Here is a 15407-nt window from a genome sequence, read left to right on the forward strand (position 1 = left end):
TACCTGTCGATATTTTACTTCATCAGTGGCCTGTGCCATTTTTGTTTGGTCTTATAGCGGCATGCTACGGTATTGTAGCTCGGGGATTTCAGTGTTTAACACGACTATAGACACGACCTGCAAACAAACAATACATGACATACGTAATATTTTTTCGAGGTGATAACTGAAGCTTCGTATCGATGTCACAACGGCCACAGAATTTTCTGTTTTGTTTATAGTATACCCAAGGTAGATCATGCAAGCTTAGCGCCGCAAGTGCCGTACGTTCCTATGGAAAAAGTATGCGTATTAGCACCGGGGTTTAGGCACTCCCTCCTGCCACAGACATAATCGCCAACAGAAACACTACGCCAGCCGCGTGATCATCAATAACAGCGCACGCCGCTACACAACTGCATCGAGCCTCGCGAGACATTGGCAGCAGCATGGGGCGCGCCTGTTAACAGCAAATTGAACTGGCAGCGGCGTTTAAGGGGTTGCGTCACCGGTATCGTCTGTTTGAAACACTATCAGCACTGCCCGAAATATCAGCGTGCACATGATACGTATGAAAATACATGCAGAACCTATGAGGCTGGAGACATACCAAAAGACTTTTGGAGAAAAGACAGGTAAGTGCGAGAACTATCGCACAATCACATAAACATCTCAAGTGTCCACGTTGCTGACAAGAATAATATACTTAATAATGGAAAGATAAACTATGTATCAATTTGGTTTCGGAAAGGTAAAGCCACCAGAGAGGCTGTTCTGACGTTATGCTTGATAATGGAAAGAAGACTTCCAAAGAAAACAAGTTGCATCCATGAGATTTGTCGATGTATAAAAAGCGTAAAATGGTGCAGGATGTTCCAAATTCTCGGGAAAATACTGATATAAGCTATAGGAAAGGACGGGGAACATGCAATACGTGTAATAAGGCGCAGGGAAAGATAGGAATGGAAGCCCAACATCGAATTGCTCAGATTACAAAAGCGTATAATATCGTTCAATCTATACGTAGAGGAATCACTGACAAATGAAATAAGGCTTCAGGAAGGAGATTTAAATACGGAGCTTAAGGGTGTGAGTGATACGTTTCGCTGACAACATTGCTACCTACCTATACCTGTAATAAGAACAAAACTGTACAGGCGTCGCGTTTGTCTGTTTGAACACTCTAATCTCCAAAACTACTACACGTATTTTAATGGAGGTTTTAGGGTAACTTGAACGCTGCTTGGGGCAAAATAAAGGCTAAATTCATCAAAATCGGAACACAAAACAAAAGGTCCAAATGGTCCGCCGGCCGCGGTGGTCTAGCGGTTCTGGCGCTGCAGTCCGGCACCGCGGGACTGCTACGATCGCAGGTTCGAATCCTGCCTCGGGCATGGGTGTGTGTGATGTCCTTAGGTTAGTTAGGTTTAAGTAGTTCTAAGTTCTAGGGGACTTATGACCTAAGATGTTGAGTCCCATAAGTGCTCAGAGCCATTTGAACCATTTTGAACAAAATGGTCCTAATGGCTCTGAGCACTATGTGACTTAACATCAGAGGGCATCAGTCCCCTAGAACTTAGAACTACTTAAACCTAACTAACCTAAGGACATCACTCACATCCGTGCCCGAGGCAGGATTAGAACCTGCGACCGTAGCGGTCGCGCGGTTCCAGACTGAAGCACCTAGAACCGCTCGGCCACTACGGCCGGCCAAAACAAAAGGTATCGTAATTTAAAATTTCATATAAAATCGTGTATTCAGCTTGGTAGTTTTGACACATACTTATCACGGCGTGCTGCATCAAAGAACCAATATACGGCTCTATTACGCACTTAGTACACCAAAGAACCAATAGACGGCGTTCTTAGTGTTTTTCAACTCGGTGATAGATGTGCTTTTGGAAGTTTACGTAAGTGGCGGAATTAAGGTCGCAATGAATCTTAACGAATACAAATTAACAGAGAGGTTACTTGGCTAGAATATATGGATTTACTGATTTCGCTTTGTATATGTTCTGGAGTAATCACAAGCGTCGGAACGAAGACGACGAACGCAAGACCAGAGAAGGCGGTGAAACGAAGTCGGCCAAGGGTGGGCTGACTAGGACTACACCACGATGGCGGTGGCGTCCAGCCGAAGTGGATATGAGCGCCCCTCCTGCCAGCCTCGGCCGGACATTAGTGCACAGGATTCGCAGAGTATTAGCACGGCCTAGCAGAGAGTGCTACGAGAACAGTTATTAGTGATCCATATCCATTGCTTGTTTGAATATTATTTATAGCAAGGACTCTGAATTATACTGCATGTCGCCCATCGCTTGCGACAACATTTTGTACATTCAAGTTAAGTATTGTCAAATCTGCTTTATAGAAATAAAACTACAAATGTTATTTGCTTGAATTGTTGTATAGCATTCCGAGAACGCGGCATCCCTTAGGCAACCTATACGAAACGAGTGGGCAAGACCCAACAACACTCAAAACTTGTTTTCATTCTTATTTATTTATAATCTTTGTCAGAAAAAAGTTAAGTTTACTTCGTGATTTGGATGCCTAAACATTATATTTAAATTCAGCTTTGTTTACGAATAAAATTGTCTAGACTTAGGACCTTGCAATCTAACGAATCATATGATTAAAGTGAAGTTAAGACTTGCTCCATTCCAGACCATGCAGTCTACCGAATCAAACGATCAAAGGGAAGTTAAGACTTGCTGCATTGAAGAACATCTGGCTTTAATTACTCTTTGGAAACTCATTCTGAAAGTCAGATGCTACATAACTCTGATCACGAGCGTCATGCATTACCTCCCTCCTCAGAACCCTTCACTCACAGAGGCTTAAAGTTACTTCTCTCCACTGCAACACCACAGAAGCGGAAATTTTGACTGGAAGTGGCCCAGGCGGGCTTGTTTTTATACCCCGAATCCCGTTTATTCTTAACAGTTTACCATTTCGCTGCGAACGTGTACAGTTTCCAGTGGGGTTATGTTATGCCATGACCGTAAACAAATCAAAAGGCCAGACGCTGCGTTTTACAGGCATGGACCGTAGTTACAGTTGATTTTCGGACGGCCAACCCTGCATGGCTGTCTCCCATGTTAGTGAAGCAAACAAGCTCTTTCTTGATGTACCCAGTCATTACTACTTCAAACGTTGTATACAAAGTAACTTTTTAAGTCAAAAATAAATTCCACGTGTACGAAGTCTCACGCATAGCTATAAATAAATACCGATCAACAACAGGCTTCTCAGCTAGACCTTAATAAAACTCAAGAATAATTGAAGGACCAGCTGCATAAAGTGAGAAGTGTAACTAGAACATCCTAACTGAGATCAAACCGAAGCATAATTAAAGTAATGAGCAATAACAGAAATGAGATTAGCGACAAACTTAACACATTGAAAGCCAAATAAAACATGCCAGACGAAGCAAGCAGGACATAAAAAGCAGAGTATCTCAGGCCAAAAGAAGTCTGTAGCAAAAACATTTACGTTTGGAGCATAGCATCATATGGAAATGGATCATGGACAGCGTATGGAGCGCAAAAGAACGAAATGGGAGCGTTTTAGATGTGATGCCACAGAGGTACGTTGGAAACTAGGCGGGCTGGTAAGAAATTAGGAGGTTCTCTGCAGAATCGGCGAGTAGACAACGTGTTGACAACTTTGACAAAAAGAGGGACAGGAAATGTTTTACGAGATCGAGGAATAACTTCCATGGAACTTCAGGGAGTTATTGAGGGTAAGAAGTGCAGGGGAGGGTAGACAATCGAATACATCCGATAGACATTTCTGCACGCTGTGTCCAAGTGCTGTTCTGAGATGAATTGGTTGGCTCAGGTTTTACTATTTTGTAAATACGCAGGAAAGGAAAAAAAAATTATTTTTATATAATATTGTCCAACAGGTTGCCAGGGGAGTGGCAAATAATTTCTACGAGACACATGTTCTTTATTTTAGACTGGCAGTATTGTAGTAAGCGACTTTGTCTACTACGCTACATTTCTTAATCGCTGTTTTGTTTCATGATATTCCCTTCTGGCATCCCGTGGTCGGTCTATTTTTGCTTTGGTTGATTTTTATGCAACTATTTCATTATTGGTAGTCTAATGAGAAACCACTGACTTTGATCATCTATATTTGTCGAATTATTGGTTGTACTAACATAAACTGTTACCACAATCGATTGTAAACTCGCTAGCTGTAACCTACAACTTAAGCAAGGTATACATTTCTGAATAGATTTCATTTGTCGAACTGCACTTTTCCTACCCTTTGCCCCCACCATTATTGCGTTTGCGGAGGTACTGGACAAGTTATTTTGTACCTATTTTATTAATGCTGCAAGGTCCTATAGAAGGTGATAGGCCCCTACCTTCCTCTGATCTCTGAACTGACTTTCGAAGCCAGATATAGTAGGATCTATAGATTCATCTGGACTCTGAACCACAGTGCTACAATTCAGCTGTTCTTACATTAAAACGTCATTGGCAGAGAGAGAGAGAGAGAGGAGGGCGGGGGGGAGGGGGGCGAGTAAGCGAGAAGTTAAACATCGTTAATATTGAACTAAAGTGACACAATGCTTTGTATTAAGTTCTTTTTATAAAGTATTCTGATGGTGGGGTATACCCGAAATGATTAAGCAAATAAAATCCTCGACAAAAAGTGAACTGTTGTTTGCAGCAATCAAATGAAACGGAGAGAAAAGGCCTGCTTCGTATTCTCGAAATGATTTCAGGTCTCTGGCGACTTTATGTCACAACTTAAGCAGAGGTGACCGTTTAGTGTAACCAACGATACCGTGTGACATCGCGCCAAGTGCTGGGCCAAAAATTTTACGGATGCAATCTAGCGACATTTTCGTGAATGATGAATTCTTCTTGGGAAATCTTCATTTCGGAAGGACGTTTCTTGCTATCTTCTTGGATGTAGGCTGAATGGTGCAAGTAAGAAACTTGTCAAATCGTTTTGTCATCAGTCTACTGACTGGTTTGATGCGGCCCGCCACGAATTCCTTTCCTGTGCTAACCTCTTCATCTCAGAGTAGCACTTGCAACCTACGTCCTCAATTTTGACGTATTCCAATCTCTGTCTTCCTCTACAGTTTTTGCCCTCTACAGCTCCCTCTAGTACCATTCCCTCATGTCTTAGCAGATGTCCTATCATCCTGTCCCTTCTCCTTATCAGTGTTTTCCACATATTCCTTTCCTCTCCGATTCTGTGTAGAACCTCTTCATTCCTTACCTTATCAGTCCACCTAATTTTCAACATTCGTCTATAGCACCACATCTCAAATGCTTCGATTCTCTTCTGTTCCGGTTTTCCCACAGTCCATGTTTCACTACTATACAATGCTGTACTCCAGACGTACATCCTCAGAAATTTCTTCCTCAAATTAAGGCCAGTATTTGATATTAGTAGACTTCTCTTGGCCAGAAATGCCTTTTTTGCCATAGCGAGTCTGCTTTTGATGTCCTCCTTGCTCCGTCCGTCATTGGTTATTTTACTGCCTAGGTAGCAGAATTCCTTAACTTCATTAACTTCGTGACCATCAATCCTGATGTTAAGTTTCTCGCTGTTCTCATTTCTAATATTTCTTATTACCTTCGTCTTTCTCCGATTTACTCTCAAACCATACTGTGTACTCATTAGACTGTTCATTCCATTCAGCAGATCATTTAATTCTTCTTCACTTTCAGTCAGGATAGCAATGTCATCAGCGAATCGTATCATTGATATCCTTTCACCTTGTATTTTAATTCCACTCCTGAACCTTTCTTTTATTTCCATCATTGCTTCCTCGATGTACAGATTGAAGAGTAGGGGCGAAAGGCTACAGCCTTGTCTTACACCCTTCTTAATTCGAGCACTTCGTTCTTGATCGTCAACTCTTATTATTCCCTCTTGGTTGTTGTACATATTGTATATGACCCGTCTCTCCCTATACCTTACCCATACTTTTTTCAGAATCTCGAGCAGCTTGCACCATTTTATATTGTCGAACGCTTTGTCCAGGTCGACAAATCCTATGAAAATGTCTTGATTTTTCTTTAGTCTTGCTTCCATTATTAGCCGTAACGTCAGAATTGCCTCTCTCGTCCCTTTACTTTTCCTAAAGCCAAACTGATCGTCACCTAGCGCATTCTCAATTTTCTTTTCCATTCTTCTGTACATTATTCTTGTAATCAGCTTCGATGCATGAGCTGTTAAGCTGATTGTGCGATAATTCTCGCACTTGTCAGCTCTTGCCGTCTTCGGAATTGTGTGGATGATGCTTTTTCCGAAAGTCAGATGGTATATCGCCAGACTCATATATTCTACACACCAACGCGAATAGTCGTTTTGTTGCCACTTCCCCTAATGATTTTAGAAATTCTGATGGAATGTTATCTATCCCTTCTGCCTTATTTGACCGTAAGTCCTTCAAAACTCTTTTAAATTCCGATTCTAATACTGGATCCCCTATCTCTTCTAAATCGACTCCTGTTTCTTCTTCTATCACATCAGACAAATTTTCACCCTCATATAGGCTTTCAATGTATTCTTTCCACCTATCTGCTCTCTCCTCTGCATTTAACAGTGGAATTCCCGTTGCACTCTTAATGTTACCACCGTTGCTTTTAAAGTCACCAAAGGTTGTTTTGACTTCCCTGTATGCTGAGTCTGTTCTTCCGACAATCATATCTTTTTCGATGTCTTCACATTTTTCCTGCAGCCATTTCGTCTTAGCTTCCCTGCACTTCCTATTTATTTCATTCCTCAGCGCCTTGTATTTCTGTATTCCTGATTTTCCCAGAACATGTTTGTATTTCCTCCTTTCATCAATCAATTGAAGTATTTCTTCTGTTACCCATGGTTTCTTCGCAGCTACCGTCTTTGTACCTATGTTTTCCTTCCCAACTTCTGTGATGGCCCTTTTTAGAGATGTCCATTCCTCTTCAACTGTACTGCTCAAATGGTTCAAATGGCTCTGAGCACTATGGGACTTAACATCTGAGGTCATCAGTCCCCTAGAACTAATTAAACCTAACTAACCTAAGGACGTCACAAACATCCATGCCCGGGGCAGGATTCGAACCTGCGACCGTAGCGGTCACGCGGTTCCCGACTGAAGCGCTTAGAACCGCACGGCCACACCGGCCGGCCAACTGTACTGCCTACTGCGCTTTTCCTTATTGCTGTATTTATAGCGTTAGAGAACTTCAAACGTATCTCGTCATTCCTTAGTACTTCCGTATCCCACTTCTTTGCGTATTGATTCTTCCTGACTAATGTCTTGAACTTCAGCCTACTCTTCATCACTGGTATATTGTGATCTGAGTCTATATCTGCTCCTGGGTACGCCTTACAATCCAGTATCTGATTTCGGAATCTCTGTCTGACCATGATGCAATCTAATTGAAATCTTCCAGTATCTCCCGGCCTTTTCCAAGTATACCTCCTCCTCTTGTGATTCTTGAACAGGGTATTCGCTATTACTAGCTGAAACTTGTTACAGAACTCAACTAGTCTTTCTCCTCTTTAATTCCTTGTCCCAAGCCCATATTCTCCTGTAACCTTTTCTTCTACTCCTTCCCCTACAACTACATTCTATTCGCCGATGACTATTAGAATTTCATCCCCCTTTACGTGCTGCATTACCCTTTCAGTATCCTCATACACTTTCTCTATCTGTTCATCTTCAGCTTGCGACGTCGGCATGTATACCTGAACTATCGTTGTCGGTGTTGGTCGGCTGTCGATTCTGATTAGAACAACCCGGTCACTGAACTGTTCTCAGTAACACACCCTCTGCCCTACCTTCCTATTCATAACGAATCCTACACCTGTTATACCATTTTCTGCTGCTGTTGATATTACCCGATACTCATCTGACCAGAAATCCTTGTCTTCCTTCCACTTCACTTCACTGAACCCTACTATATCTAGATTGGGCCTTTGCATTTCCCTTTTCAGATTTTCTAGTTTTCCTACCACGTTCAAGCTTCTGACATTCCACGCTCCAGCTCGTAGAACGTTTTCCTTTCGTTGATTATTCAATCTTTTTCTCATGGTAACCTCCCCCTTGGCAGTCCCCTCCCGGAGATCCGAATGGGGGACTATTCCGGAATCTTTTGCCAATGGAGAGATTATCATGAGACTTCTTCAATTACAGGCCACATGTCCTGTGGATACACATTACGTGTCTTTAAAGCAGTGGTTTCCATTGCCTTCTGCATCCTCATGTCGTTGATCATTGCTGATTCTTCCGCCTTTAGGGGCAATTTCCCACCCCTAGGACAAGAGAGTGCCCTGAACCTCTATCCACTCCTCCGCCCTCTTTGACAAGGCCGTTCGCAGAATGAGGCTGACCTCTTATGCCGGAAGTCTTCGGCCGACAATGCTGATTATTTATCAAAATTTAGGCAGTGGCGGGGATCGAACCCGGGACCGAAGACGTTTTGATTATGAATCAAAGACGCTACCCCTAAACCACGGGTACAGATCCATCGACTGCTACTCACAGTCTTGCGGTGAAACTACGGTCCTGCACATGGCTCGCCGCAGATGGAAAACTCTTACCCAGCTCCGCTCTCCGTCAGAACTTGCCACACGCTCCACTTGCCGTCGTCGCGCGTGACCTGGCAGCGCCTGCGATGTCGACCACCCGCACAGCTGCGGTGGCGTGCTGGCTGCAGCCGGGAGGTAGGTAGGCGCCTCCCCCCATCGCCTCATACTACCACACCCTGTCAACCCCCCCCCCCCACTCTCTCTCTTTCTATCTCTCTCTACTTCTCTCTCAATGGCCGGCGGTGCACGGGCCATCTATCCGGCTCTTTCCACGCCATTCGCCCTATCGGCGCCATACCTCACGGCTTCTTGGAGCTCTGTCAAAATCCTTTAACACGGGAGCCCGCTGAATACAGAAGCGGCCACCCAGTCTCTCTCAGACCTTCCCTCTCCTCTAGAAAATTTATTCGCCAAACACCACATGCAGAAGTAGGCAACTGTTATAATAAACGAAGCTTCCTGCTTGAGCAACCCATACCCAGTCGGACGTTTTGACCTAATGAAGCTAGTAGTTTGCCTCTCACAGCGATCAGAAGATACGGCTAAATCCACAAACACAAATCGCCATTTGTATGTCACGTCGTACCATCATCCACACCAGAAGCAAGCAATGCTCAACACTCTTTCTTAGAGGGCCTTGCGTCTCACTAACAATGAAACTCGGAGTCTGAGCTAACTTTCAACAAAAATAGAATTAAATTACAATGAAATGAACGCCCTTAGCTGCTTACAGGCGTTGACACACGTCAACGGGGACAGATGAAAATGTGTGCCCCCACCGGGACTCGAACCCGGGATCTCCTGCTTACATGGCAGACGCTCTATCCATCTGAGCCACCGAGGACAGAGGAGCGAGCGACTGCAGGGATTTATCTCTGGCACGCCTCCCGCGAAACCCACATTCTCAACGTATTGTCCCGCACTACATTCGTAGTGCCCCCGCCCATTACACTCATTACTCGCGGCGCGTTGCCGATTCCCGTAAGAGTTCGGGCACTGTTTGTGCATTCGCACAGAAGAAGATGGTCAAGTGGCCGGTAGCCTTAACTATATATATACTAAGATGGTATCTGTTCTTTCGAACATGTCCGAAAATAGAATTAATTCAGCTCACAGGAAGGACGAGGATTGTAACATAGGTTTCATGTGAGAGGATGAGGTACCAATACCTTCCAAAACGCTGCACATAAAAATGAGACTTTTCTGAGATCTTTTCTCATTTCAGGGCATGACGAGAGAATGAAATTCAGTTGCTCAGAAATGTCCTGTCCACTATCCTCCCCACCCGTCTCACAGTGGTAATCCTCCATCCACTGAACCTACACAATATACTCATCCATCCCTATACAACCCATAATCCCAAACCCTTACCTCATGGATCATACCCCTATGATATAGATGCAAGACCTGTCCCATACATCCTCCCACCACCATCTACTCCAATCTGGTCACAAACACCACCTATCCCATTAAATGCAGGGCTACCTTTGAAACCAGTCGTGTGATTTACGAACTAAGCTGCAACCACTGTGCTGCTTTCTATGTGGGATGGGAACCAACAATCTGCCTCTCCGCATGAATGGCCACTGGCAAATTGTGGCCAAGTAACAAGTGGATCACCCTATTGCCGAGCATGCTGCCGAACGTGACATCCTTCATTTCAGAGACTGCATCACAGCCTGTGCCATATGGATCCTTCTCACCAGTACCAGTTTTTCTGAATTGCGCAAGTGGGAACTTCCCCTGCAATACATCCTATGTTCCCATAACCCTCCTCACCTCAACCTTCGTTAGCCATTTTCCTCACCCATCCAACCCCTTCCCATTCCCATTCCAGCACCACACAGCCCTTATTCCAACTTCGCACCCAGTCTTTTTACTTCTCTCCTTTTTTCTGCTACCTCCCCCCCCCCCCCACCCCGCCATCACTACCGCCTTTTTCCTGCCCTCTGTCTAACTTCAGACTGCACATAGCTGCCCTACTGTCTCTCCACCTCATCTCTCCACGCTCCCCATCAGCACTTCACTGTCTGCCACCCCTACCCTACTGTCCCTCGCCCTCCCTGCCCCAGTCTCCTCCTTACCACCACCCAGTCGCCACTCCCATCATGCACTGGTTGCTCGCAGTGTGGCTTCAGTTGCCTGAAACTGTAGTTATGTGTGTGTGAGTTGCATTTGCCTGAGTGTGTGTGTGTGTGTGTGTGTGTGTGTGTGTGTGTGTGTGTGTGGTCTATTTCTGACGAAGGCCTTACTGGCTGAAAGCTTTATTTGTGACAGTCTTTTTGTTGTGCCTACCTGCGACTCAACATATCCGTTATATGATGAGTAGCAACTTTCTTCTCATAATATTGTGACCTCATTCTACCTTCCGCAGCACCTTCAAAAATATCGAGATCCGAACACATTCGCGCTTTTTTATCCGGAGAAAGGGGAGACAGTGACAGTGGGAAAGTGACGCAAAAGTAATAAATACTGAAAGACAGTAGACAGTGGCTGTGGTGTGGACAGAGTTAAGAAGACAATGTCAGTGTGAGAGAAAGGAGGGACAGAGTGGCAGTGGAACACAGTTGACAGTGGTGGAACAGTGCTGCGATGAGAGTGAAGGAAACAATGCCTGTGGGAGAGGAAGAAAGAGAAGAGATTAGTAGAAAGTGGAAGTGAGTGGGATCCAGTAATAATTAGAGACAGTGTCTATTACAGTGACTTTTAACTTTGGTGATTAGAAATCAAGGTGATAGGAAATTTTGCTTGAAACTTCCCATAGCGGTCACCTCCGAACTGTTAATAGTGCTGTTTCCGATAGGAACATTATTATTATTATTGTTATTAGTAGTAGTAGTAGTAGTAGTAGTATTAGTAGGAATACTCTTATATTTTGATGTCATTTTATCCATGTTGGATCTTGTGAACTCCACTGCTGTTAATGATAGCCAGATGATGATGATGATGATGATGCAACCAGGCACAAATACTTCTTTGAATGTTTTATTTTATGGCCATAATCGGTTTAGGGCTACCATGCCCATCTTCAGATGCCCGAATCTGGTTATGGCAATAAAATAAAAGATTTAAAAAGTATTTGTGGCTGGCTGCGTCATTCACTGACTATTATATTTTGTGTGTGTGAACTTTTACTGAATATATCAATCACTTAAGACTTTTGATTATAGTTATTTTTCCTGGTCCCGCTAAATAAATAGCATGTAAGAAAATTTTATTTCAGTGAACGCGATGAGTAATGTGGACTTGCAGACTGGAAATTATGGTTGGTATGTCCTGCATTGCATTCCGTGTGACTGCAAAAATAGTTTTGAGGCTCTTTTAAAGGTGGCGTAATGGACGCACAGACGATTTAAGTAATTTTTCGTTAACAACATAACAGAAGTAGTGACCGTAAGGATATTTACCAGCCGCCCCAAGTGTTTACTGTAGCACCACATCTCAGATGCTGCGTTCTCTTCTGTTCCCACAGTCTTTCTTTCAGTACCATTCAATAATGTGCTTCAAACGCACATTCTCAGAAAATTCTTCCTCAGATGAAGGCCTGCGTTTGATACAACTAGATTTGTCTTGGCCCAGAATGCCCTTCTTGGCAGTGCTGGTCTGCAAGGTAAGTCAATTAATATGAACATCATCATTGTAATCAAGACTTTGTCATCAGCCACAATATTTATATCTGCGACCACGTCTCAAAATTCCATCCAGAACCAAATTAACTATACGTTGATACCTCAGGTTTTTTCCTATCTGCCTATCCTTCCCTTTAGTCAAATTGTGCCGTAAAATTTCTTTTTCCCTGGCTCGATTTTGCTCCTCCTCATTATTTACTCGATCTAATCATCTGCTTTCTTCTGTAATTCCATATTTCAGTTTTTTTTCTCGCTTCTTGTCTGTACTTTTTATCGTTCAGGTTGCAGCTAAATACAACGCCAAATAAATGCTGTCAGATTGTATTATCTAATGAAATTGCAGTGAAATCTAGACCTTCAGCTGCTGAAAGGCGATGATAAATGTCAACGGGAACAGTTGAAAATGTGTAAATGTGTGCCCCGACCGGGACTCGAGCCCGGGATCTCCTGCTTACGTGGCAGACGCTCTATCCGTCTCTCTCTCTCTCTCCCTCTCTCCTCTTTTTTGCAATTCATTTGTTTCATTATTAATCTGTATCTCTACCTTATTTTTATTTTGTTCGTTATATTTGGTCCTAGCGGACATCACATAACATCCGTTGAAGTTCATTGTTGAGCCCTTCAATCAGTTTTTTTTTATTACAGAGAACCGCCAGCTCTTTGACCGAACACGCTGAGCTACCGTGCCGGCCCTGAACCACCAAGGACACAGGGGATAGTGCGACTGCAGGGACTTATCTCTGGCACGCTCCCAGTGAGACCCACATTTCCAACTTACTGTCCACACACGACATTTGTAGTGCCCCTGCCCCCTATGCTCATTACTCGCAGCAGTCAATCTACCGATTCCCGTAAGAGTTCGGGCAATGTGAGTACATCCGCACTGAAGAAGATCTTTGGCTGATAAGTCTTATCTCCATGAAGATTGTACCTGTTCTTTCGGACATGTCCACCTTCAAGCAGAATTGTAAAACCGTCCAGAATCTCTCCATTGATCTCTTCACTCGAAACGTCGTAGTCTCCACTTTACTCTAGCAGTGCTCCGCCACTGTTCACCTCTAATTGGAGGACATCCCCACAAAAATACATCGTTCTCAAGCTTTACAGACATGATTTGACTCACCTGACCACTTTACCGAACCCAACTAATATATTATTAAAATATTTAAATAAAAGAAATCTCATATACATTCGGTTACATTCAGACGATTTACAAAAAATGGTTCAAATGGCTCTGAGCACTATGGGACTCAACTTCTGAGGTCATTAGTCCCCTAGAACTTAGAACTAGTTAAACCTAACTAACCTAAGGACATCACAAACATCCATGCCCGAGGCAGGATTCGAACCTGCGACCGTAGCGGTCTTGCGGTTCCAGACTGCAGCGCCTTTAACCGCACGGCCACTTCGGCCGGCGACGATTTACAATATATATAAATAACAGCCGGTTAATAAATAAATAAGCCAGCATTGTTGCCCAAGCGTATTCACGTCAAATGACATCTAACTGTCGTTAAGTATAGTTTAAGCAATTATTTAGGCCTGCTTCTCAGAAGTGTCTTTTGGCATTCTTTCACAAAGGTGGCGTCTGCTAACAGATGCGACTGACCACTTTTAAATTAGCACAGTTTTGTAACAGCACTTGCAATCAATATTTAAATAAAGTTACTAGCAAAATTGGAAGCTATTAAATAAAAACACAAGTATGACAGAATATGAGGTATTCATGCTGCACTCATTTTCTGTGTAAATATGGAGAATACGATGGTCTGACAAACATTTGCATACTAGAAAAGGTTTATAAGAAGTCGTAAATCAATGAACAGAATAGATACAGATTTCAGGGATGACAGCTATAGCGCAATGCCATTATCTGAGATAAAGTTTGTTGCAATCGCATGAAGCGATTAATTGTTGTTAATCCAGAGGGTCATTTTGAAAATGTTTGTTCACTGTATTTTTAAAGATATTGAAATACTGTTGTGTCATCTGATGCGCCTCGTTTTTTCTGGGAGCGCCTATGTCTTCTGATATGCTTTGATACTAAGTTATTGTCGAATCTCAAAGAGCTGCAGCTTAGCCATCTTTAAGGGTGTCTGACACTCCGCTATTTCCAGTAACATATTCTGCACAAAGGCAATGCGAGCATCAGCTCTGGGATTTACCCTTGCCGGCGACGCACTCTTTGTCTCTGCACGCGAGCTTTCCTGGGGCGGAAACCGTCAAGTAGCCGGGATGGCCGCGGCGCGCACTTTGCCCAGGGCCCACTAGTGCCCAGCCGTGCAACAACTGCATCTCTCTTCAGCACAAGGCCCTGGTGCACGAATAACTCTCCCACGTACTCGTAATGTTACACGACATTCTAATTTCATATACAGGCGGCCCATCCATTAAGAAGAGATCGTTTTATCCACTCCACGAGTCAGTAAAGTACAGAAGCGTCTCCATTTTCACGTAATGCCGTAAAACATCCAGAAACTGATCATAGGTTTCTTTTGTGGCTTTCCAAATTATGTGACTGTAGAGTACACTTTCTACTATGGTTCCTTTAAATGGCTTACCTCTTCTTGGACTCGAGGACAAAAATTTGTCACCGTCTTCTTGGAGAAAACGAAAGTTGTTGGTACCAGTTTTCTGGAAATTATCAACCGGGTCAGTTGTGATGACGGTATTTAGATTTAATAACATTTGAATTCGTTATGTCTTTTACCATTCATCCCATTGTATTTTACGATGTTATAAAAAATATTGATTTAACGTACTTCTGACTTCTGCGACAACGAAAAAATCTGTAATTGGACATGAACACGGGGCGCAGAATATCGAAACGGTGCTCTTAGTCACTGCGCTACCGACGCACTTGGTTTTACGCGCTCGAGTAGCCTGATGAAGTTGCGTCGAAACTTTGACATGATTTTTTCGTAAGCAATCGAATGCTGCACCTAACCCAAAATAGGTGCCCTTTTATTTACATCTTTCTATCAACCTGCCAAGTTTCGGCTGTATGGGAGAGCGACCTATGGCAGGTTTCCCATGTAAGTCAAGAAAGGTACTTTAGACGCGAATCACGAACGTTAATTTTACTGGGCCTACCCCCCTTTCACACAGAGCAGATGACTGGATCGAAGGCAACATGCAAAGCACATGCACGCCGCTTCGAGACTATGCTCTGCCACTTCTCAGCGTCATAACTAATACAAAATGACGTCTAAAGGGAACGTTCATTAATTACATGAACTGGAAATA

General features: G+C 43.4%; 1 protein-coding gene and 1 non-coding gene across 2 annotated transcripts in view; both read right to left on the bottom strand.

Annotated features, from left to right (window-relative positions):
- LOC126160650 (extracellular serine/threonine protein CG31145-like) overlaps positions 1 to 15407 on the bottom strand; it is an 891510-nt gene that overhangs the window by 313488 nt on the left and 562615 nt on the right. The gene's annotated exons all lie outside the window — the stretch shown is intronic.
- Trnat-ugu (transfer RNA threonine (anticodon UGU)) lies at positions 9303 to 9377 on the bottom strand. Its single transcript has one exon. It is a non-coding gene; the product is annotated as a tRNA-Thr (tRNA).

This window comes from Schistocerca cancellata, chromosome 2 (genome assembly GCF_023864275.1).
Source record: "Schistocerca cancellata isolate TAMUIC-IGC-003103 chromosome 2, iqSchCanc2.1, whole genome shotgun sequence".
Classification (NCBI taxonomy): domain Eukaryota; kingdom Metazoa; phylum Arthropoda; class Insecta; order Orthoptera; family Acrididae; genus Schistocerca; species Schistocerca cancellata.